Raw genomic sequence first — 25,809 nt, forward strand, 5'->3', positions numbered from 1 at the left:
TTAGAAGAGAGGTTGGATATTGAGATCTATATGTAGAGATATTATGGCTAAGTTTTCTTGATTAGATAGATCTTGTATGTTGGATTGTTGACAGAGTTTGTGATTCTTATGCTTAGTGTTTTTCCTAGTACTGTGACAGAGGCTTGGAAGTGGTTTATGATATCATTATGTGTAGGCATTAATTTTATGAATATATTGAAGTGGGTTCAAAGTAACTTAGGTTGTTTTCGTTTTTTTGATGCTTAGTTTCAAAAAATATTTGATCTATTGAATAGTGATTGAATATTTCCCTAAGGATGTGGTGAAGAGACCTATATGATTTGGATCAAGTTGGAATATGTATATATATTAATTTCTTTCATTATAGGGACATACATATGTGCATTGTTATATGCTTTGGCAATATTTGTTCATATTGTTTTTGTAGAAAGGAGTTTGTAGAGATCTTAACCTTGTTTCAGTTGATTAACTCGCATCTTCCCATGCTTACTTGATAAACTAGTTCACTACTATTGCATCAAAAAAGAACTTGTATTAACTTGTTGTAGGGATCTATAGTTTGAAATTGAGATTTTGGTATGGAAAAGATTGTGTACAAGATGTATGAAAAAGGATAGAGACTTATGAATCTAATGTGAATAATTTTGTTGCTTGTATTTTATTGAATGCAGTGAACTTGATATTGTTGTTTGTCTTCTGATATATTTTATATTTTTGCATTGAGTTAATGACCAATTTACGAGGAATTTGTTATTTTTGTTGCAAAAAGGGTCTTTAGATTGTTGAGAATTATTGGATGTCAAGGAATCTTTTTGAGTATGATATTTGTTTTGGGAAAAACGATTTGGTTGGTATTTGATAGTGTTGATGAGAAACAGATTTGGCTTCGTATTTGACAATGTTGATGAACAAAGATTTTAGATTGGAATTTGGTGTCTAATGAACTAGATTTTGATGATATATTTTATTAACAAGAGTGTTTGAGCTTGATGATTTATTGATCAATAATTTGCTGCAGATATGTTTTGGTATCTTGGTATTTAGTGATTGAGTATAATGGTTTATGTGGGACTAACTTGAATATTGGATGAAATGTGGCCTAGATTCTTTCGTTTGCGTTTGAGTTAGGTGGATCCAATGGGAAATATTTTGAAATGCGGTCCACACAGGGACTAAGGGTTGGAGTCTCAAGTGACAAAGTGGTTGCTTCCTTCAAGTAGTTGTCAATAAACTTGATCAATGAGTATGAGCTTACTTTCATTCGTAATTGGAGAAACAAGAGGATGTGGTAGCCTCCAGTAGGTAGGAGCCTACACATTGGTAAGAGTTTGTGATCCAAATTTATGAAGGAATGAAATGAAATATAGATATGAATAGATACAGTGAAAAAAATCTTCAATTCATTAATAACAAAGTACTGAAAATTGTTAGATGTATAATGGAAATAAACTAGCTTAGACTATGGTAGCTTATCTCTATGGGGAATACATGCTTTCTAAATTGTGTTACAATGAGATTCAGAGGCATTTTTATGATTAAGAAATAATAGGAAACCCTAAACGTCCAAAATCCTAACCCTAGTAGATGAAGGACCAAAAACTTGTGGGCCCCGTTGGGGTTAGTTGGAATGTTAACTTCCCGAGGTCATAACTTTGGCATAATATCTTCGTTTGGCTATCATAATACCTCTTTTCAAATACATCCAAGAGGAGGTCAAAAAATTCCAATAAATTCGACTTGAAATTTTTCATACTCTTTGTTTTTCCAAAAATAAACATCACTTAGGCCCTAAGAAAAGCTCCATAAGTTTAGGACCCGAAAAATTGCTAAAAATAGTAAGTTGCACTAAAATTAAGGAAACTGAAAGAAATAATGATTGGGGGCTAATTTGAATAGGTAGGTGTCCATCAACATCCACCTAGATCACTCCTCCACCCTTAGGAAGCAATGGTCCCCACTGCATTAAGTGCCTCCATGAGATGGGGAAACTTCTGTTGAACTTGATCCCTGGTGAGCCACTTGACTTGGTGAAGGAGTTGTCCAATTTTGACAACCTGATGTAATTGGATATTCTTTAGGAAAGTGATATTGATTTAGGTGTCCATAATCCAATCAATTGTGTCTTGTTCCATGTAGTCTAGGTTGAGATCTCTTGGTGTTAGTTGTTTTGCAATGTCTGATGTGTCTAACAATGATGGAATGTATGGCCAAAGGTAGTCCACATTGAACACTAGGTGCAAGCCAATGAATGGGGGAATTTGGAGCTCAAATTCATTCTCACCGACAACCTTGGTGATGGTTTAAGGTCTCTATCATAGTGGTAGAATCTTTTGATGGGATCCAACAAGGCATCCTTTCTACAAATGTAGCCAAACATTGTCATCAGCCTCAAACTTTTGTGCACCTTATGTTGATCATTTCATTGCTTATACCTAGCATTGGATTTATCAAAGATGTCATGGACCTGCTGGTAGATGTGCTAGATTATTTTGATAAACTTGGTTTCTCTATTAGCCTCAGAATGTGAGTGTGTGGATTTTGTTTGTGTAGTTTCATGAGGCATGGCAACATCAATCTAACACAAGGATTGAAATCCCAGACACATTTGAAAGGTACTATGACCAGTCGAGCTATGGGGAGACCTGTTATAGCTATGATGTAGATATGAAAAGCCCTCATCCCATGTTCATGGATGATTGGAGTTGTACATGTGGAGTATGCGCACTATCATCCTAATAACAACCTTTGTCTGGCCATCAATGTGGTGGTGAAACACTGTCGACTTGGTGAGCTTCGTGTATAATAGTGTTCAAAGGTTCAACTAAAATGTGCTCAAGAACCTTATATAATGTTCTGAGGGATCCCAAAATGTACCAATACTCGTTCAAAGATGAGTTTAGAAGTTTCCTCTGTTGTGATACTCTTCTTGCAAGATGTAAATATAGCCAACTTAGAACTTTTTTCCATGACCACTAAGACACAATCATTACCAGGCTTAGTAGAATGGACGCTAGAAATATATTCCATGGAGATGGATTCCTAAGGCAAAATGAACTAGGCAGAGTAGTGCACAGGACTTGGTTCTTGATGGTTGGTTTGGAAATGGCATAGGAAGTGCAATATCTGATATAGTTTCCAACATCTTGTCAAAGTTTTGGATAATGAAAATACTTTTGTAATACAACCATGTTTTTCTAAACACCAAAGTGTCCCACGAGCCAACTATAATCCGCCTCCCAAATTAGCATGACATGCTTTCTTGAAGGCACACAAAGGTGGCCCAAGTAGCATAATAATGCATCTTGGAGGTGTTAATCTAGAACTTTCTTGCATCCACTAGCATCTAGTATGTGTTGGTGAACTATGGATCATTTTTTTACAGATGTGGCCATCCAATGGAGAGGCATTACTTCAGCTCAATGAACACCTTATGTTGGGACTCAGAATAGGAATTTTTTTCTTTTTCTCCACCCTTGGTAATCTAACTTAAAGGACAAGTGGTATGGGAGAATCCCAACACAAACCTCTGATAAAAATTGGCAAGGCCTAAAATGATACAAAGCTTTATTAGAGTGGTTAGGGATGGCCAATCCTACTTTGATCTTAGCCAAAAACACATGCATGCCTTGCCCATCTATGATGTAACCTATATGTTGGACTTGCCTTATGCCAAAGGTGCATTTGTCCAACTTGGCACACAATTTGTGTTGTTGCACAGGTTTGAAGGACCCGTTGAATGTGTTGTAAGTGTTCTTCCCAAGGGGGCTTCACTCAATGAACCTATGACATATCATGTGTGTTTGTGGAATACTAAAAAATACCCCTAACTTAACTACATATTGGAAAATACCTCTAGAAATCACATTTTTTAACCCTAACCAATATGAACCTAATACACTTTCCAAATTAAAAAAACCCCTACTTTCATTAAATATTATAGGTATCCATTTTTTCATTAACATGTTTTATACCCCTTTATACTTTTCCATTAACTTTTCCCTCCATTTTTTATACCTGCCAAGATTATTATTATTATTATCCAATTTTAAGGTCGCAGCCAATGTAGACACCACATTGTTTTATGAGACCCCCCTTGTTTGTGGGGCAAGGGACCCAACTCCACTAAGTGATTTGACAATTAAGTATATGAAGGCATACATACTCTACCCCCCTCTTGTTTTGAACTTGTGACCTCTTAGGAGGAAGCACATGCTCTTAACCATTAGGCCCACTCAAGCTGTATCATTTTTTCCCTTTAACCCTTTCACCATTTAATATATGTTAAAATATTATGTCATTTTCTCTTCCATATATATCCCCAAATATGAATGCACATGGTATGGTAGTGCTCCGCGAGTTAAGCCCTTATGGTTCTTCGCAACTCTTGTTGAATATGAGGATGTCATCCAGATAAAAACCCATGAATGAGTTGGTGAAGGGTCACAAGAGTTCATCCATAAGCTTCATAAAAGTAGTAGGGGCATTTTTCAACCCCTAAGGAATGACCAACCATTCAAAAAGGCCTTCATTGGATTTGAAGGTGGTATTCCATACATTTGTGGGATCTATCTAAACCTGATGATGGCCAGAATTCAATTCGATAATACTAAAATACTTGGCCCCCATGATTTGGTATTAAAGATGATCAAACCATGGGATTGGATAACTATTCCTGACAATGATTTTTTTTAGTGCCCAATAATCAATGCAAATCCGTGAAGTGGTATCCTTATTCTATACAAGTATAATCGTGCTCCCATAAGGTGAGTAACTTGGTTAGATGTGCCCTTTTTGCAGCAATTCATCAATCTGCCACTTGATCTCTTCATTTTCTACAATGGGGCGGTGGTATATCAACCCAATGTGTAGAGGTGATTTGGGAGTCAAATCAATCAAATTGTTGACTTGGTGGTTCAAGGGTATCCTTGTGGGTCAGGAGAATATGACCCTATATTCTTCCACGACCTTATCCACCTACTTCTGTTGTGTGGTGGAACCTTTTTTGGGGGCCATGGATGTGGCCATGATCTTCCCCTTACTTTGAGAATGAATCAAAAAGAAAAAAAATCATGGTCTCAGAGATGATCTTACTACATTTCTTAGCATAGATTAAAGATATGTGGTAAGCGGGGCTACCTCTGGTATTTTGTATAACTTAATACCCAAAGTAATAATAACAGTGCAAGGCCTTGACTCATACACAACATGATTCTTCCACAATTATAGTTTTCCTAATAATACATCACAGACATCAAGAGAAGCAACATCTCATAATACCTCATCTGTGAAGGGCCTGATGCTATAATGAAGGTGAAACTCCTAGTTGATGCTAAGATCTCATCCTTGGTGAAGCCACCTGATGGTGTACTCCTATGTGTCTGGTGTGATCAATATTCCTAATTTCTTCACAACATTTGCTAAAATGAGGTTATTTTGGATACCACTATTGATAATGAACTATAGTGGAGACCCCTTCACCCACATCTACAACTGGAGGAGATGCTCCCCTTCCTATTTGTCTTTCAGCTTGATCTTTTGGATTTTGGTGGTGGAAAAAATGGAACTACTATCCACATCAATAATCAGCTTCCCTTTGTCATTCCCCTTGTTGGGTTCTAACCCAAAGTCAGAAACTGCATCTAACTATGAAGCCTTCAGCTCAACCACTAGTGACTTCTTGTCTCACCACTCACTTGTGTTGCGAGTGGGGATCCTATGGAACTCATACCACTTTCCTATGTCCTTCTTAGTCTTTGTGGTATTTTTCTTTCCTTACAGTTTTATTGGGGTTGTCTTGGGTCACCCCACCTTGTCTTTGTCCTTTCTTCTATGGTTTGGGGTCTTTCTTTCCCTCCTTTTGATTCACAGATCCAAAGTTGATATCATTTTATTTAATTTACTTTTCAATATTGGACGCATATCGGTATGCTGCACCAATCGAGGAGATGTACAGGGACTCCATTTCTTCCTAAATGTATTTGTGTAGACATTTGCGGTACTTGAGAACTAGATGTCATTCATATTATTTGATACCCAACTTTGTGCATATAGTATGAAAAATATTTGTGAGCTCATGCACATACTAGTCCATTTGTTGTTGTAGTTTGGTCCACAATAAGTAATTGTCCTCATAGGTCCCCACTGGTTAATATTGTTCATTGAAAACATCTCGAAAAGAGTTCCAAGAGGGGGAAACTATAAATAGAGAGGGTTCCTTGACCTTTTTCTCATAGTAAGTTTCCCACCAATCCTTGACAAGGCAAGGAGCCTTAAGCAATGAAAAAATAATTTTCTCCCTATCGGAGAAAATATGTAGAAAAATGTAACCTTCCAATAGATTGAACCACTTAGGTACAACATCTTCATCTATTTGAACTTTTAATATAGGGATATCAAATTTTACTTGTACCTTGAAGGGGGAAGCACCTCCGAAGTGACTGATATATGAAGATGCGTAACTAGTGGGCATCTCTCGAAGGATCTAGGTAAAGTTATCCACAATTGCATACCTTGATTGCTTGAGGGCTTCTTCAACAATTATTTTGAAAGGATCTCCTTCTCCCTCGTTTTTCTTTTCTTTTGCCATAGGAGGTTTTCTTGGCCAACAAGGTCTGCCTTGCAAGGGTTCAACCAGTTCAAGCCCTAACTATTGAGTTATGGTATGTTCTATGCTTATAAAAATTTACTTCTTTTTCTTATTATATTCCACAGATTAGCAATCACATGTACATAATGTAAAGTGCAGATAGAACATTAAATGATCGACAGAAAACAAGCCAATACAAGAGACACAAGATGTGGCAGCTAGCCAGGGACAAACCCCACAATGTGTGGGGAAACCCTTTGATCAAATATTTTTTTATCTTCAATAATTCAGCAGAGAGAAATAGTACAATAAATCTGATTCATATCAGCAGTGGAAAACCCTAGATTAGCAGCATAAGCATTAGCGGCTTCATTATCAAGCTAGGGCAGACGATATCTCACAAACCGACCATCGGATTGACTTCATTCCACCACCAAAAGTTGTGGCTTCCAGAGGAGGTTCAGATGAACCTACAAAGCAGTTCAGATGAGGAGATCTTCTAGGCCACGTTGGTCAATATTTACTTCCGTAGTTGCAGCTTCATTTTCTGCAGTTTCCGGCTTCAAACTAGGGCAGTCGATATCTTGCAAACTGTTCGTCAGATTGACTTCATTCCACCACCAAAAGTTGCAGCTTTCATAGGAGGTTCAGATGAATCTACAGCATAGTTAAGATGAGGAGATCTTCTCGGCCATGTAGGTCAATCTTTACTTCTGCAGTCGCAGCTTCAGTTTTAGCAGTTTCCAGCTTCAAACTAGGGCTGTCGATATCTTGCAAACCGTTCGTCGGATTGACTTCATTCCACCACCATAAGTTGCAGATTTTAGAGGAGGTTTAGATGAACCTACAACATAGTTCCAAAGAGGAGATATTCTAGGCCACACAGGTCAATCTTTACTTCTGCAGTTGCAGCTTCAGGTTCAATAGCTTCTGGCTTCACATGTGTGAGAGAGAGATCCATTTCTGCGCAGTAGAGAAGAGACTCATTTATGCGCAGTAGAGAGAGAGAGATGTGATGAGAAGAGTGAGAGAAAATGAGGAAAAGTCCTCCAATATTTATACACAACGTTGGTGTTTGAATAGATGCGAATGTTGGGCTTCTGAGCCTACATGAATTCTAGGTCGGCTTGATAATAATTCCATAATCAAAATAAATTCATATCTCCATGAATACTTATCAGAATCGGATGATCTTTATATCAATCCTACACCTCTCGATGGGAGGAATCTAATAAAAATATTATCAGCCATGAATAAGATGACCCACATGAAGTTTTGCCCTGGTTTCCAAGTTTAACACTCCCTCTCAACCAGGGAGAACTTCATCTGCAATCTGTCTATCGGTTGTTACTATTCATCTATCAAATGCACTGCCCTATATAGCCTAACCCTTACCCTGCTCTGCTCTATTTTTCCTGTTCTGCTTTGTCTTTTTCTACCTTGTACTGATCAGTATTTTTTTTCTTTGTTCTGCTCTGCTCTTGCGTTGTTCCTGTTCTACTCTGCTTTTGTCTGAATTATGAAGAAGAAGAAATGATCAAGGATGTATCATAGTGACTCAAAAGTCAGTCTTAGAGTATGTACCACTGGTCCCAGACTAGTCTCAACCAACCCGAAGTCAGCGTCATAGTAAGTAGAACTCCATTGTTCCCAGACTAGTTTCAACCGACCCGAAGTCAGCTTCATACTAAGTACCACTCCTACCACTGGTCCCAGACCAGTATTGCAGTCTCAGAAAGTGTACCACTCATCCCAGACTAGCCTCAATGGACCCAAAGTCAGTGTCATAGTATGTACCACTCTCACTAGTCCCAAACCAGTCTTAACCGACCCGATGTTAGCGTCATAATATGGTATAACTCCCACCACTAGTCCCAGACAAGTATTGCAGTCTCAGAGAGTGTACCATTGGTCCCAGACCAGTCTCAACCGACCCGAAGTCAACGTCATAGTATGGTACAACTCCTACCACTAGCCCCAGACTAATATCATTGATCCCAAATCAATGGAGGTCATCCTAGAATAGGGAATACGGTAGATACAACGATGCATCCATCGGTACTACTATGGTCCCTAACTTCATTTCCCTGCTCATTGATCAGATGAGAGGTACTTCGCATGTGTCCTAGACTGCATGGGTAGGATGCCTTGACAGGAGAACTAACCAATCCTATCCTCACAGGAGAACACATCAATCCTACTACAATCGGCATGGAGAACACATCAATCCAGGTCGCCATGGACAGCACATCAATCCAGGCCTCACAGGAGAACTAATCATCCTGTTACACAGGAGAGCGAATCATCCTGTTACATAGGAGAGCGAATCATCCTGTTCCATAAGAGAGTGAATCATCTTGTCCCACAAGAGAGTGAATCATCTTGTTCCAGTGCATAGCGCCAGGGGAGGGTGAGTCAACCTGTGGTCGTATGTTGTTCCAGTAAGAACCGCAAGCACTCAGAGCTCCCAGAGCTCAATGTATGCGGGACCCTTTTACAAGGGTTTCTTGTCAACTCCAAGTCATTTGGGAAAAGCATAGATTAGATCTTTCCTCAGGGCTTTGACAAGGTGTATCAACCTGTACATCATCTTAATGCGATGGAGCCCCCTTGCTCATTGACTTGCCATATCCCAGATGATGTTTATCTGCTGGAGCAATTGAAGAATACGGGATTCCTCAATAATCGAATCCCACCTCTGGTTGTTACAGAGAATGACAATGGTATCCAATGTAAATCCAAACAGCTCACTGAAGAGCTTTCGTAACTAGACTGCCTCACACGAGGTCATGCTAACAAAAATATATTCTGCTTTGGCGGTGCTCAAAGCCACTGACTTTTTCTTCCTTCTCATCCAAGATATCGAAGCATATCCCAAGGTGAAATACCACCCGAAAGTGCGCTTACAGTCAACCACACTACCTGCCCAATCAGCATCAGTATATCCAAGTAGTCTCACATCTCCGGTAGTGTATCTTAACCCATTGTAGCACGAAGATATCTCAGAAGATTCTTGGCATCAGTCCAGTGAGGCTCAACCAAATATGAGATCGCAATTCTAACTACAAAACATATGTTCAGATGGAGGTTCACCAAGAACATCAATGCGAATGAGTTTATGAAACTCAGAAGCATTTCCCAAATCTGGTCCGACATCACTACCATATAACTTCTAAAATTTAAGATCCTCGAGGTAGTCACAGGCTTGTAGTTCATCATACCAAATCTTTCCAATATCTTTACCACATATTTTTCTTGAGATAGGAAAATTTCCCTTGGCTTCTACCACACATCAAGTCCTTGGTCCTTCATTTCAAATTCAGAAGCCAACTCCCTCTTACATTTGTGAATGAGAGGGTTTGCACCTATTAGAAAGAGGTCATCCACATACAGCAGCAGTATGAGAGGCTTGTCACCTTCAACCTTAAAGTAAAGGTTAGGATCGGCTTCACTCCTAGTGAATCCCAGCTTGATCAAGTAGCTATCAATCCTTTCATACCATGCTCGGGGTGCTTGCTTCAGCCCATAGAGAGCCTTCTTCAACCTGCATACATGAGATTTTCAATCATAAATCTCAAATTCTTTAGGTTTCTCCTCGTAGACTTCTTCCTTGATCGAGCCATGTAAGAATGCAGTCTTGACATCCATCTTATGTAGGTTCCATCCTTGTGAAGCGGCAAGGGCTACGATCGAGCAGATGGTCGTATATCTGGCAACAGGTGCAAATATCACATCATAGTCTATACATTCCTTCTAGGAGAAACCACAAGCAACAAAACGATCCTTATACTTTTCCGTACTTCCATCTGCTGCATGCTTTATCTTGTAAATCCATTTTGAAGTAACAATTGTCTTGTTCGGGGTCTGGGAACTACTTCCCAGACATCATTCTCCATAATAGACTCATATTGTATGGTCATAGCATCCTTCCATACTTAATGCTTGACAACATCTGAGAATGATGAAGGCTCACTTTGTATGATCGTGCTCATGATGGTCAGGTATCCCTAATACCTGTTAGGTTTCTTACCTTGACAGAAGGTTCCTCAGGGTGCAACATGTCCTTCAGCATCATCAAGTATACCCCTAAGCCATGAAGGCCTCTTCCTAGAAGAGGAAGGCTCATGTTGATGAGGATCAATCAGATCCATGGGTTCTTCTACATCAGGCATTGATTCATCATCCTTTTCTTTCGGTTCCCTGGTGTCAGCTTCTTGAGAACTCCTCAAAGTTAGAAAATTGTTCACCTTGCTGAGAGTCATATCTTTGTCAAAGGTGACAACATGACTAATCATGACTTCCATTTGATTGGCGGTGAACATTTCTTCAAGAGTCTTGGAACCCAATGCTTGATGAGGGCATCAATTTTGTACATATATGGTGGTGTTTGTAGTTTCAGCCCATAGAAACTTTGGAAGTCTTTGATCATGTAGCATGGTCGGGACAGCTTCCACAGTCGTGCGGTTCTTCCTTCCCGCCACACCATTCTACTCAGGAGTATGTGGTGTAGTAGTCTCCCTCTTAATGCCAGCCTCAGGTATGCCTAAGTGAACCATCTGTAATATATCGAAGGTATTGCTTTGGCTAGAGGGGAATGGTCCCCTTTTGAGCTTTCCTTCGGCACATCCTGGACATACACCTTCTTTCTCTACTCAGAATTTGGGCATCCCTGTAACCATTTGTCTTACATCGAGTATATCTTTACAATGAAGGGGGGCAAACCTCCGATGTCAAAGTTCGAAATGAAAAGATGTGTCATAAGACATGACACCTAGCATACTTCCATCGACCTGATATAATGAATCAACACTAAACCTAAGAGTAAAGGCATGTTTAACATTATTTTTCCATATATGTACCTTGCTATCACTAAAGGTTACCTTGTAGCCTTTGTCTTCCATTGCCGAGATGGACACTAGGTTCTTTTTGATGTCAGGTGCATTTAATATATCCTAGAATTTCTAGCCTTCTTGAATGGTTGTCCTCTTCCTCGATTCCTAGATCTCCTCTTGCCTTTGTTATTGAATTTTTCATTCCTTTGATTTCCATCAAAGGGATTTTGATCATCGTCTCAGTGTGAGTCCTTTCTATCAGGGCACTCCCTTGCATAGTGACCTGCTTTATCACAGATGTAACATCATCATTTTCTTCAAGCCTTACGTCTAGCCTTTCCTTCTGATTTACTCCCAGAAATATTTCTTTTCTTAGCATCAGACGAAAAGGCAACAGGAGGACCTTCAGGCATGGGAATTTCTTGCTCTTCTACCCTTGTTTCTTCTTCAATGCATCTAGCCATTAATTCCTTGAAACAAGAAATTACATGATTGTTTAGAAGAGTAGTCATGAACACGTACCATTCGGATGGTAATCCTCCAAGAGTCGTGAGTGCCATTTCCCTATTAGTAATAGCTATTCTATCGTAGATTTCCTTGTAGGTACCCAGTTCAGAGATGTAGGCCACCAAGTGCTTGTCGATAGAGTCCCGAATGATCTTCTACTTTGACTTCTTTGGTTTTCCATTTGTTCCATGCAGCAGCGGATGCATTTGATGGAGGCTATACAATATTGCCTCTTACATGGTCCAACACTCCTTGATCTTATAGGGTTAGATCGATAGACATCTTCCATCCATGATAGTCAGCTTTCTCACAGAGCTTGTCTTCGGTAGGAAAGAGTGTTGAGGACCCCATAATTCTTTTAAGATAGCCTTGCCAATCTTCTCTTAGGTGATTGCTCTTTCTCTTGCTCAGAATTTGTCTTCACCTCAGCTCTGATACCATTTTGAGTTATGGTATGTTCTTGTTGGGTGTGGAGCTTGATTATCTTCTATATTCAAAGGTATCGCCACATAGGACCCCAGTTCAAAATGGGAGCGGCAACGCCGCCCGTAAAATATTCGCTGCAGGGGGGGTCCAGGGGGGGGTGGCTGTGACCTTTGGGAGCCCCCCCCCCTGGCGGGTTTCGGCGGCAGCGCTGCCGAAGCTAAAAACAACTATAAAATTGCCTTGTAAAAGTATAGTAATTTCTAGTCAATCTGGGCCGTTCATTAGGCGGATGATCTAACGGTAGAACGTACGTTTAGTTTAGGGTTTTTTGCCCTAGAAGGCAACCCCTCTCTTTGTATGAGGGTATTGTATTTGAGGCTGTGTGATATATATGTGTATTCAGTGAGCGAGAAACAGAGAGGTGAGACTGTGAGAGAAAACAAAGGATATTACAACGGATTTGTTGTAGGTTGTGTCTCCTCATTTTGCTGGATAATAGAAAGGAAGGACTGGCTGTTCGGGGTGGACGTAGCCCAAACTGGGTGAACCACGTATATCTGTGTCTCTCTTGTTTTGTGCGTTTTCTGTGTTTATATTTCTGCAATATTTTGTGTGTTCCATTGCTCCGTAATATATAATTTGCTAACAACTGGTATCAGAGCCGAAGGCCTATTTGGCTGACAAACTCGCAGGAAAGAAGGGTTCCTGGTTCGAGTGGAAGCAATGGCGGAAGATGGTAAGTTTAGGGTCGAGAAATTTAACGGCCAAAACTTCTCGCTGTGGAAGATGCAGATGGAAGATTATCTGTATCAGAAATATCTATACCTACCATTGGGCGGAAAAATAAAGATGTCGATGGGTATGAAAGACGAAGAATGGAACCTTCTCGATAGAAAGGCACTTGGAACAATACGGTTGTGCCTTGCTGCATCAGTCGCCTTCAACATTTCGAAGGAAACCACGATAGAGGGTTTGATGCAGACATTGTCGAAACTATATGAAAAACCCTCGGCCTCAAACAAGGTATTTCTTATGAAACGGTTATTTAATATGAATATGTCGGAAGGTGGATCTGTTGCAAACCATTTAAATGATTTTAATACAGTTACAAGTCAGTTAAGTTTTGTAGGGGTAAAATTTGATGATGAAGTTAGAGCTCTGTTATTCTTGTGCTCATTACCAGAAAGTCGGAATGGTTTGGTAATGGCCATGAGTAACTCCGTTTCTGGATCTAGTACTTTAAAGTTTGATGATGTTGTCCGTGCTATCCTTAGCGGGGAAAGCGATGGAAAAGCTCCGGTGAGACATCGGGAAATGCTTTGAGTGCAGAGTCTAGAGGAAGAAAAATGGAAAGAGGAAAGAGCTCAGGATATCGCAGTAAATCAAGGAAAGGCAGATCCAGGTCCAGATCGGGGATAGTGTGCTGGAAATGTGGAAAGAAAGGAAACCTAAAGAAAGACTGTAGATCTCGGAAGGGAAAAGAAGGAGATGCACAGCAAGAAATATATCATGAAGCAAATGTGACAGGTGAGGTGTTACAAGATGCTTTGATTCTTTCTTTCGAAAATATTACTGATTCCTGGGTGGTAGATTCAGGGGCTTCATTCCATGCCACACCTGATAAGAAATACTTTCATGACTATGTTCAAGGAGATTTTGGACAAGTTCGTCTGGGTGATGATAAACCCTGTAAAATCGTTGGAATGGATAAGGTTCTTGTAAAACAGAAGAATGGAAACCAATGGCTATTAAAGGAGGTAAGGCATGTTCCAGATCTAAAGAAAAATCTGATCTCAACAGGGCAGTTAGGTGGTGAAGGTTGTTTGACAACTTTCACAGATAAAGCTTGGAAGGTCACCAAAGGAGCCCTGGTAATAGCAAAAGGCGAAAAGGTTGGTACATTGTATTTATGCAATGGTATTTCTAACTTTGTTAATGCTTTAACTTCCAAAGGAGCAGATGCAATATTATGGCATCATAGGCTCGAACACATGAGTGAAAAGGGGATGAAGATTCTTCACTCAAGGAATTTGTTGCCGGGTTTGAAGAATGTTGATTTGGATTTCTGTGAGAATTGCATTTATGAAAAACAGAAGAGAGTCAGATTTCTCAGAGTTGGGAAAGAAAAGAAGAGCGAAAAATTAGAGCTTGTGCATATAGATGTATGGGGACTTGCTCAGATATCATCTCTCGGTGGCTCTCGTTATTATGTTACTTTTATTGATGATGCAACTAGAAAAACTTGGAATTATTGTATTAAGAATAAATCTGATGTATTTGATACTTTCAAAAAATGGAAAGCTTTGGTTGAGATTGAGACAGGAAAGAAATTGAAGAGTCTTAGATCAGACAATGGAGGTGAATATTGCAGCAAAGAGTTTGATAGGTATTGTTCAGAACATGGAATTTGTAGAGAGAAGACAGTTCCAAGAACACCACAAGGAAATGGTGTGTCAGAAAGGATGAACAGAACAATCGTGGAGCGCGCAAGGTGCATGAGATTTCATGCAGGATTGCCTTTACAGTTTTGGGCAGATGTTGTAGATACTACTGTTTATCTAATAAACAGAGGGCCTTCAAGTTCCTTAGATGGTGGTGTTCCGGAGGAAGCATGGACAGGTAAAAAGGTAAACTACTCTTTTTTAAAGCCTTTTGGTTGTGAGGCCTTTGTCCATATTGATAAAGAAAATAGAACAAAGCTTGAGGCAAAGTCAAAGAAATGTACCTTTATTGGATATGGCGTTAATGATTTTGGTTATCGCTTATATGATTATGAAAATCACAAAATCATTAGGAGCACATATGTAATATTCAATGAAAAGGTCTTGTATAAGAATCAGTTGCAGGAAAAGAAGAAAGAAAACGAAAACAAGGAATACACAGTTCTTGATGACATCACTGAAAAGGTAAAGGTGCCTGAAAATAATAATAATCAACAATAGCAACCACCACAACAGCAACATGCACCCCAAACACGTGAAAGTGGTGTTAGAAGATCTGCAAGGATAAGTAGACCCCCTGAACGATACTCTCCTTCATTATATTATTTATTGTTGACTGATTCTAGTGAACCCGAATGTTATGAAGAAGCAATGCAGGTTGAAAGCAGGAAGAAGTGGGAGGTAGCCATGGAAGAAGAGATGGACTCCTTAATGCATAACCAGACTTGGGATTTAGTCAAGTTGCCTGCAAGGAAAACTACATTGAAGAATAAATGGGTTTACAGGCTGAAGGAAGAAGATGAGGAAAACAGAGGTACAAAGCTAGACTTGTGGTGAAGGGGTTTGCACAGAAGAAAGGTATTGATTTTGATGAAATATTTTCTCCTGTTGTTAAAATGACTTCAATCAGAACTATTTTAAGTCTTGTAGCAGCTGAAGATTTGCATCTTGAGCAGTTAGATGTAAAGACAGCCTTTCTACATGGGGATTTGGAGGAAGAGATATATATGCAGCAGCCACAAGGATATGAGGTGAAAGGGAAGGAGAAACTAGTGTGCAGGTTGAAGAAGAGCTTGTATGGCTTAAAACAGGCTCCAAGGCGGCGGTATCTAAAATTTGACAAGTTTATGTCTGAACAAGGTTATACTAGATGTCACTCTGATCATTGTGTTTATTTGAAAAAGCAAAATGATGGCAGCTATATTATATTGTTATTGTATGTGGATGACATGCTTGTTGCAGGATCTAACATGCAGGAAATAAATGTACTCAAAAGAAAATTGGCAAATTCATTTGCAATGAAGGATTTGGGAGCTGAAAAACAAATCCTTGGTATGAGAATAACTAGAGACAGGAAAAATCACAAATTAACATTGTCTCAGAATGAGTACATACAAAAGGTGTTGAAAAGATTTAATATGCAAAATGCAAAACCAGTTAGTACACCTTTTTCTAGCCATTTCAAACTTGGCAAGGAAATGTGCCCAAAGACCCAAGAAGACATGGATTATATGTCTAAAGTTCCATATGCATCAGCAGTTGGAAGCTTAATGTATGCAATGGTCTCCACAAGGCCTGATATTGCACATGCAGTGGGAGTTGTAAGCAGGTACATGAACAATCCAGGAAAGGAACATTGGATGGCAGTGAAATGGATTCTCAGATATTTGAAAGGTACCACAATTCAAGCATTATGCTTTGGTGGTTCAAACATCTCCCTACAAGGATATGTTGATGCAGATATGGCAGGCAACAGAGATAACAGGAGGAGCACTACAGGATATGTATTTACTGTTGGAGGAATAGCTGTCAGTTGGGTTTCAAAAATCCAAAGTGTTGTTGCACTTTCAACAACAGAAGCAAAGTATGTTGCTACTACAAAGGCTAGTAAAGAAATGATTTGGTTACAATGGTTTATGGGTGAATTGGGTAAGGAGCATGATATGGGCACGTTATACAGTGATAGCCAAAGTGCCATTCATCTTGCAAAGAACTCAGCATTTCATTCCAGGACTAAACACATACAGCTCAAGTACCATTTCATACGATCAGTGTTGGAAGATGGAGAGTTGAAGCTGGAAAAGATACACACTAGCCAGAATCCTGCAGATATGCTAACAAAAGTTGTAACCAGGGAGAAACTGAGAATATTCTAAGTTTCAGTTGGTCTTCAAGGATGACGATGAAGATGAGAAACAGCCAGGTCCAAAGAGGAGTCATTGTCCAGCAAACGGAGCAGCGGTGAAGTTGCTACAATCAGTCTCCAAGTGGGAGATTGTTGGGTGTGGAGCCTGATTATCTTCTATATTCAAAGGTATCGCCACATAGGACCCCAGTTCGAAATGGGCGACAACGCCGCCCATAAAATATTCGCTGCAGGGGGGGTCCAGGGGGGGCGGCTGCTGTAAAAACAACTGTAGAATTGCCTTGTAAAAGTATAGTAATTTCTAGTCAATCTAGGCTGTTCATTAGGCGGATGATCTGACGGTAGAATGTATGTTTAGTTTATGGTTTTTTTCCCTAGAAGGCAACCCCTCTCTTTGTATGAGGTTATTGTATTTGAGGCTGTGTGATATAGATGTGTATTCAGTGAGCGAGAAACAGAGAGGTGACACTGTGAGAGAAAATAGAGGATATTACAGCGGATTTGCTGTAGGTTGTGTCTCTTCATTTTTCTGGATAATAGAAAGGAAGGATTGGTTGTTCGGGGTGGATGTAGCCCAAACTGGGTGAACCACGTATATCTGTGTCTCTCTTGTTTTGTGTGTTTTCTGTGTTTATATTTCTGCAATATTTTATGTGTTCCATTGCTCCGTAATACATAATTTGCTAACAGTTCTATGCTTATAACAGTTTACTTCTTTTTCTTATTATATTCCACAGATTAGCAATCACATGTACATAAAGTAAAGTGCAGATAGAACATTAAACGATCGACAGAAAACAATCCAAGACAAGAGACCCAAGATGTGGTGGCTAGCTAGGGACAAACCCCACAATGTGTGGGGAAACCCTTTGGTCAAATCCTCTTTTATATTCAATAATTAAGCAGAGAGAAATAGTACAATAAATCTGATTCATATCAGCAGTAGCAAACCCTAGATTAGCAGCATCAGCATTAGCGGCTTCATTATCAAACTAGGGCAGACGATATCTCACAAACCGACCGTCAAATTGACTTCATTCCAGCACCAAAGGTTGTGGATTCTAGAGGAGGTTCAGATGAACCTATAATGTAGTTTAGATAAGGAGATCTTCTAGGCCACGTAGGTCAATCTTTACTTCTGCAGTTGCAGCTTCAGTTTTAGCAGTTTCCGGCTTCAAACTAGGGCAGTCGATATCTTACAAACCATTCGTCGAATTCACTTCATTCCACCACCAAAAGTTGCATCTTTCAGAGGAGGTTCATATGAGCCTACATTGTAGTTCAGATAAGGAGATCTTCTAGGACACGTAGGTCAATCTTTACTTCTGCAGTTGCAGCTTCAGTTTCAGCAGTTTCTGGCTTCAAACTAGGGCAGTCGATATCTTGCAAACTGTTCGTCGGATTGACTTCATTCCACCACCAAAAGTTGCAGCTTTCAGAGGAGGTTCAGAGGAACCTACAAGATAGTTCCAAATAGGAGATCTTCTAGGCCACGCAGGTCAATATTTACTTCTGCAGTTGCAGCTTCAGGTTCAACAGCGTCTGGCTTCACATGTGTGAGAGAGAGACCCATTTCTGCACAGTAGAGAAGAGATTCATTTCTCCGCAGTAGAGAGAGAGAGATGTGATGATAAGAGTGAGTGTAAATGAGGAAAATTCCTCCAATATTTATACACAACGTTGGTGTTTGAATAGATGCGACTGTTGGGCTTCTGAGCCTACATGAATTGTAGGTCGGCTTGATAATAATTCCATAATCAAAATAAATTCATATCGCCGTGAATACTTATCGGAATCAGATTATCTTTATATCAATCCTACACCTCTCAATGAGAGGAATCTAATAAAAATATTATCAACCATGAATAAGATGACCCACATGAAGTTTTTCCCTAGTTTCCAATTTTAACACTAACCACTTATACCTCGACCTTATTAGGGACATGCACAAAAAAACAAAGAAAGAGACTATTTCTTTGATGCTAATGATCTAGATTTATGAAGGAATGGAATGAAATACATATAGAAACATAGAGATATAGCAAATATAGAACCTCAATTCATTAATAAAAGAGTACTGAAATTTTTTACATGCATAATGGAAATAAATTAGCTAAGGTGATGGTAGCTTATATGTGAGAAGAGATGTGGCGGTTGCATGCCTTTTAAATTATATTGCAATGAGGCTCAGAGGTCTTTTTATGATTAAGAAACAATGGTAAATCCTACACATCCAAACACCTAAACCTAGGAGATGAAGCACCAAAAGCTTGTGGGCCCCATTGGGGTTAGTTGGAATGTTAACTTCCCCAGGTCATAACTTTGGCATGCGATCTCCATCTATTTATAATAATATCTCATTTTGAAGATATTGAAGAGGAGGACAAAACTAAAATACAAACTAGTGTTACTTTTTTTTGGTGTCTTTGGTTTTCTAAAGAAATTCATTTAGGCCCTCAAAATGACTCCAGAACATTATGACCTAATAAATTACTGAAAATAGTAAGTTGTGCTACAATTAAGGAAATTGAAAGAAACAATGGTGGGGGTCCAAGTGGAATAGGTAGCTGGAAACCAATATCCACTTGGATCACTCCTCCCCCCTTAGGAAGTAACGATTCCCATTATGTTTAGTTCCTCCATAGGATGGGGAAATTTTTTTTGAACTTGCTCCCTGGTGAGCCACTTGCCTTGGTGCACGAGTTTTGCAGCTTTGACAATCCAATATAGTTGGATATTTTTTTGGAGAATAGTTTCCATCTATGTGTCTATAATATTATTAGTTGTGGTATGTTCCATGTAATGTAGGTTGATCTCTATTGGTGTTATTTTTTCTACAATGTTTGATGTATCCAAAAATGGTGGAAACTATGGCCGAAGGCAGTCCAAATTGAACACGAGGTGCATGCCAAGGAGTGGGGGAATGTTCAACTCGAAAGGATTATAACCCATAGCCTTGGTGATGGTGTAAGGTCCCTATCAGAGTGGTAAGATCTTCCAATGAGTTGTAGAAAAACATTATTTCTGTAAATGAAGCCAAAATTTGTCGCCCACCTAAAACTTATGTGGAACTTGATGTTGATAATGTCATTACTTTTACTTGGAATTGGAATTCTTCAGTTTGTCATGAACCTGCTAGCAGATGGGTTGGATGTGTTCAAGAAACCTAGTTTCTATCAACCTTAGACTGTACATGTGTGGATTTTGTTTGCGCAGTCGCATAAGGCATGAAAGAATCAAGCAAACACAAGGGTTGAAATCCTAGACCCACTTGAAAAGGAATGCAACCAGTCAAGTAATGGAGAGCTATATTATAGCTGTGTTGCACATAGGGAAGTCTCTTATCCTATCTTCATGGATGATTTGAGTTATACATCTGTAGTATGTGCACTGTCATCATGTTGAAAACCTTTGTCTGGCCATCCGTTTGGGGGAGGAATGGAGTTGACTAGGTGAGTTTCATGTCCAATATTATCTAGAGGCTCGAATAAAATGTGCATAGGAACCTGCTATCCCAATATGATATAATGGTCTACGGGGTCCCAAAATGTACCCATACTTGTTCAAAGAAGATTTTGTAAGTGTCCTTTGTTGTTATACTCTTCTTGCAGGCCACCAATATAACCATCTTAGAAAATCTTTCCACGAACACAAATACACAACCATTACCATGTGTGGAAGAAGGAAGGCTAGAAAGATAGTCCATGGATATGGATTCCCAAGGCTAGATGGAAGTAGGCAGAGAAGTGTACAGACCTTGATTGTTGATGGTTGGATTTTGGATGGAAAAGGAAATGCACAATGTGATAAATTTTCCAACATCTTGTCGAATTTTTGGCTAGTAAAACTAATTTTTTAGTACGACCATAGTTTTCTCCACACCAAAGTGTCATGTGATACAACTATAGTGCACCTCCCAAATGATCTTGGAATGCTTGTTTGAGGGAACATTAAGGTGACAAAGGTAGCATAATAATGAATCCTGGAGGTGGAAATATGAAACTTTCCTCCCATCCACTAGCATCTAGTATGTGGTGGCGAAATCTAAATCATTTTTGTATAGTTGTGGCCATGGAAAATTTTAGGGGCTAATATTCACATGTGGGCTAATTTTCCATGATTTTTCAAAAAAAAGATTCGCCAATTTCCATTTTTTATAAAAATGATTCACCCAAATTTTACAATATAAAATTATTTATCTTAAAAATTGCCAACATTATATAGAGAGTATATATAAAATCATTATAAATTTGAATTATTTTACAAATACATCAATAAACATTTTATAGTTTTCATATTACGACTAGTGAGATTCGCCAATGTTTTTAAACTTCAAGATAATTTTCCATCCTTAAAATTTTCCCTGGTTGCGGCCATCCAAAGGTCTCGTTGCCAGAAGAGAACAATAGTTGGTGCTACAACGGGGGGACGACTGAGGTAATTTGTAACATTATTGGTGCTATCCTTTTTTCATTTAATGTTCTAATGGAATTGTTGTAGATATGTAGATAACTTCTAATGGCGATCGTTCTACAACTTTCCTTGTCTTTGTATAAACTTAAGAGGTTGGTGACCTATGTGGATGAATGCCTCCTTAACCACAATGTAATTATTCTATTATCAGCAAGCATATATGACAGAATACATCTCTTTATCATAGGTGGGGTACTATTTAATTGTATCATGAAGTGTCTCACTATGATAGGCCATCATACGCCCATGCTAGGTGACAACTACACCAATGGAATAGTCAGATGTGTTTGTCCCAATTTTAGAGGGTTGTTACATGTTCACTAATGTGAGTATAGGTGGAGAGTAGACGCGATGCTTCAGCTCAATTAATGCCTTCTATTGGGAATTATACCAATATTTTTTTTCTTCTTCTCATCCATTGGTAATCTAACTCAAAGGCCAAGTGATATGCGAGAACCCAATACGAACCTTCAATAAAAAGTGCAAGGCCCAAAAAGGTGCAAATATTTGTTAAAGTGTTCATAGTTGGCCAATCCAAAATGACTTGGAGCTTAGCTGAATCCATCTTCATGCCTTGCTCATCTATGATGTAACCTAGATATTGCACTTGACTCATGCCAAAGGTTCATTTCTCAAAGTTGGAACATAGTTTGTACTGGCATAGCATTTGAAAGACATGTAAAATGTGTTGCAAGTGTTGTTCCTTACTATTGTTGAAGATGAAGATGTTATCCAGATAAAAAACCACAAACAATATGGTGAAGGGTTTCAAGATGTCATCCATCAGCATCATAAAAGTAGCACCGACATTTGTTAACTTGAAAGACATGACCAACCATTCAAAAAGGCCTTCCTTGCATTTGAAGCTAGACTTCCATACATCTGTGGGCTCTACTCGAACCTGGTTATAAATAGAATTGAAATCTATCTTTCTCAAATAATTAGCTCCCTTGAGCTGGTCTAGAATGTCATAAATTCGTGGGATTAGATACCTATTCTTTACAATGATTTTATATTGCCTAATAATCAATGCAGAGCCTCTAGGTCCCATCCTTATTCTATACAAGTACAATCGGTGTTCCACAAAGTAATTAACTTGGTTGGATCTGTCATTTTTGTAGAAACTCCTAAATCTACCTCATGATCTCTTCATTTTCTATAATGGAGCGGTGATATAGCTACCCATTGTGTAGATATGCTTCAGTAGTTAGATTGACCGAATGCTTGATGTGGAAGTGTAAGGGTACCCCTATGGGTGAGGAGAATATGCATATGTATTATTCCATGAACTTATATACCTTCCTCTATTGTGAGGTGGAACCTTTTACGGGGGACACAGATGTGGCCACGATCTTCCCCTTACTTTGAGAACGAAAAAAAAAAACAAAACAAATTTCCTGGTCTGGGTGATTATCTTACTGCATTGATTAGCATAAATCATAGAGATGGTAGTAGGCGGGTGTTAACGGGAAAAGTGTCTACTCAGAACGCCCCTATCCCACTAAGGTGTGACAGTACCTTAGAAACAAACAGGGAAAAATACTTTCGTATTCTTCTTTATGAACTATAAACGAAGAGGAATAGGATACACCAACCTGTGTCTTGCGCTAGTCCTTTGATCCAATCTCTCTCCTCTTTGATAGCTTCCAGCTACCTGCTCCCTTACTTGCTCAGCTTCACCAAGTTCCTGCAAGATCACAGAAGAGGAAAACTACACAAAGACATGGATTTATATTCATAAATAGCTTAGGATCAGATTTAAGCTAAACATGCAAATATAACAAAACATCATTGGTACACAAGCATGTAGGAGAAACTCAAATAGTTTTATTGATATAACAAGAAGGTCCAGGAGGAGTTACAACCGATGATTCCTGATCCAGCATCAACCCCCCAGCAAAGGAATCCCCTCTTCACCTCCAACAAAGCATAAATCACCCAATACACTGATCTCTATCTCAAAACCAACAACAATTCTCTGCAATGTACAAAATTCCAGCCTCTGGATCTCTGGGATGAGGGATCCATATATAGATGTATGCAAAGAGGATGAGTCAGCGTATGATTTGACTAGTGGCTCCTCTCTGTCAGTTCTTGCTTCCACTTGGAGACTGAGAGCCTCTTACTCACCCTTGGTCGAGCTCAGTGAGGCAAGTGTCATTGGGGAAGATTCTGGAAGCTTCCATTGTCTGTCCACCTCGCGGAATGACACTGCCATTTGTCATTTCCCGCTCAGCGCACCCTGGTAGTGCATTTTGGTGCGTTGCAACGCACCTAGCTAGTGTACTTGGGTTCTATGCAACGCAACTAGCTAGTGGAGCAGCTGAAATGATCCTGATTTGACTGATTCTGAGCAATTTCTGGTGGAGAACTTCTGGGAGAAGCTATAATTGGTTGACCTTGTTCCTCTAGGGGTAGGAAAAACACTTTTAGGGACTTAGGATCCCTTGGTTTATGGACATTTCATGCTTAGAGCTGTAAGGCACAGAAATGTCTATAACAGTTGCCCCCTAAAGTATGAGGCCGTTTATCGGGTGAAATGCTTTATTAGGAGGATCCGAAGTTCTTTCAATGCTGGGAGGAGACCTGTAATAAGATACAATACAATACATTATCTTCATACTGTTTTCATAATCTAGTTGAGGCGGGCATTCCCATGCTTAGCTTTATAAATTCATTTTTATGTACACAAGACAGACAATCGTCTGATGGTAGACTGATGATTCTGATGAAGTCATCATCCTTTTGGTAGGATGATTATCTGTGCTGCAATGCTGTACATGTCAATGTCTTTATTTTTCTTGAATATATATCGCAGCCCAGATGGATGAAACTAGATCCGGGGTCTTCAATCTCGTCCAATCTTCACTTGAAGTACAATTCGATCCATGTGAAAAATCTTTTGAAGTCGAACATGGAAAGACATCGCTTGATTACCAGTCAATGATATAAATTGTTAACAAGCGCGAGAGGAATCACCGATAATGATGATGACCCTCAAGGTACTGTAGTACAATTCACGTGGTGTGAATAAAGGACTTGGCATCGAACACCACGCAAAATCTTTCGGTCGAAGGTCATTGATGTATACCTGTCGCCGGAAGTGAGAAACTTGCCATTGAGGCATGCAAGCTTCAAAGTACTGAATGGTGTGTTCCTAGATCAACTTCTTGGATAATGAGCTGATGTCGACAAGAAGCAATCCGTCAAAGGAGGAACTTGATGAATCCCACATCAATGACATGGAACGGAGCAACTGATTTTGATGGAGGTGAAAACAATCTGATGATATATGGTTCAGGATGGTGGTCATGAAGGAATGAAGTATAATGTATGGTAGTGGATGGGACACGAGTGACTTCTCTGGATGACTTCTCTTGAACATGTAGGTGACACTTATGTGATGGATTGGTAGCATTTACCCCAAATGTTGATGGTATGGTGTGACCATGGTGATGTGACCGGTGAATGAAACAACCCAACCCGACTCAGGCACAGAGTGGAAGTGTCATGTTCAAGAGCGACCTGCTACCAATAAAGATTCTTTGAGTTTCTTCCCAACTTTTCCCCAGTCATTGCTAACCAGTACCTCTTTATTTTTGTCAAGCTTGAGGAGGATAACATATGCTTGTTCTATAATTTTCCCTTTGGGCAAACCCATCACTATGCTTTAACGAGCCTAGCGATAGTGAAACTCGTTCTCGTCTAAAGACAAGTTTGTCGCTATTAATCTTTTTAACAAGTTTAACGACAAAGATAACTCAGTCCTTTTCATTTTTAGAGAGTCTGAAAAGGTACGTAAAGGTAACTCCAAAATTCCTTTTTCATCATCTAATCCCTTAAGTCGGAAAAAGTATAAAACAATACAAAAGGGATGAATTTTCGATAGTTTTAACGAGCTGAACAAAACAAGCGCTCGATCTTTTTGTGGAATAATCCCTCAGGTACAAAAAGATTAAAATCTAGAGGAGGGATGGCACTTCCGGTCGCTTTAACGAGTTGAGAGGCCAAAACTCGGCAATCTTTTCATATTTTACGAGTCAGTTGAAAAGAGCTTAAAGAAGACTCGTCTTTTGAGGAATGAGTGATAAAAAGGGTAGCAGCTAATTCCAGGTAAGGTTTGGAATTTTCCAATCACGGCAGTGTCACAAGGATGGCTAGTGAAATCACTCTTCGCAGTTGTTCCTCAAAATGGGTAAACAATCAAATGGAGGTGAATGATCGGCCAATGAAAAGTGGAGGTGACGGTGCAAACACGACCAAGGCTTTAATGGCTGAAATGCTTCATTCACGGTGGTTATTTACCGGGGAATAGTTCATTTTTTAACGAGCTTAAACGCGGGTGGAAACACTTGCTCATGTCTTATGTTTATTTTTTAACGAGCTTGAACTATGTGC

This window comes from Pinus tabuliformis, chromosome 3_1, assembly GCF_031772625.1.
Source record: "Pinus tabuliformis cultivar Carrire ecotype Pingquan chromosome 3_1, CPIR1, whole genome shotgun sequence".
NCBI lineage: Eukaryota > Viridiplantae > Streptophyta > Pinopsida > Pinales > Pinaceae > Pinus > Pinus tabuliformis.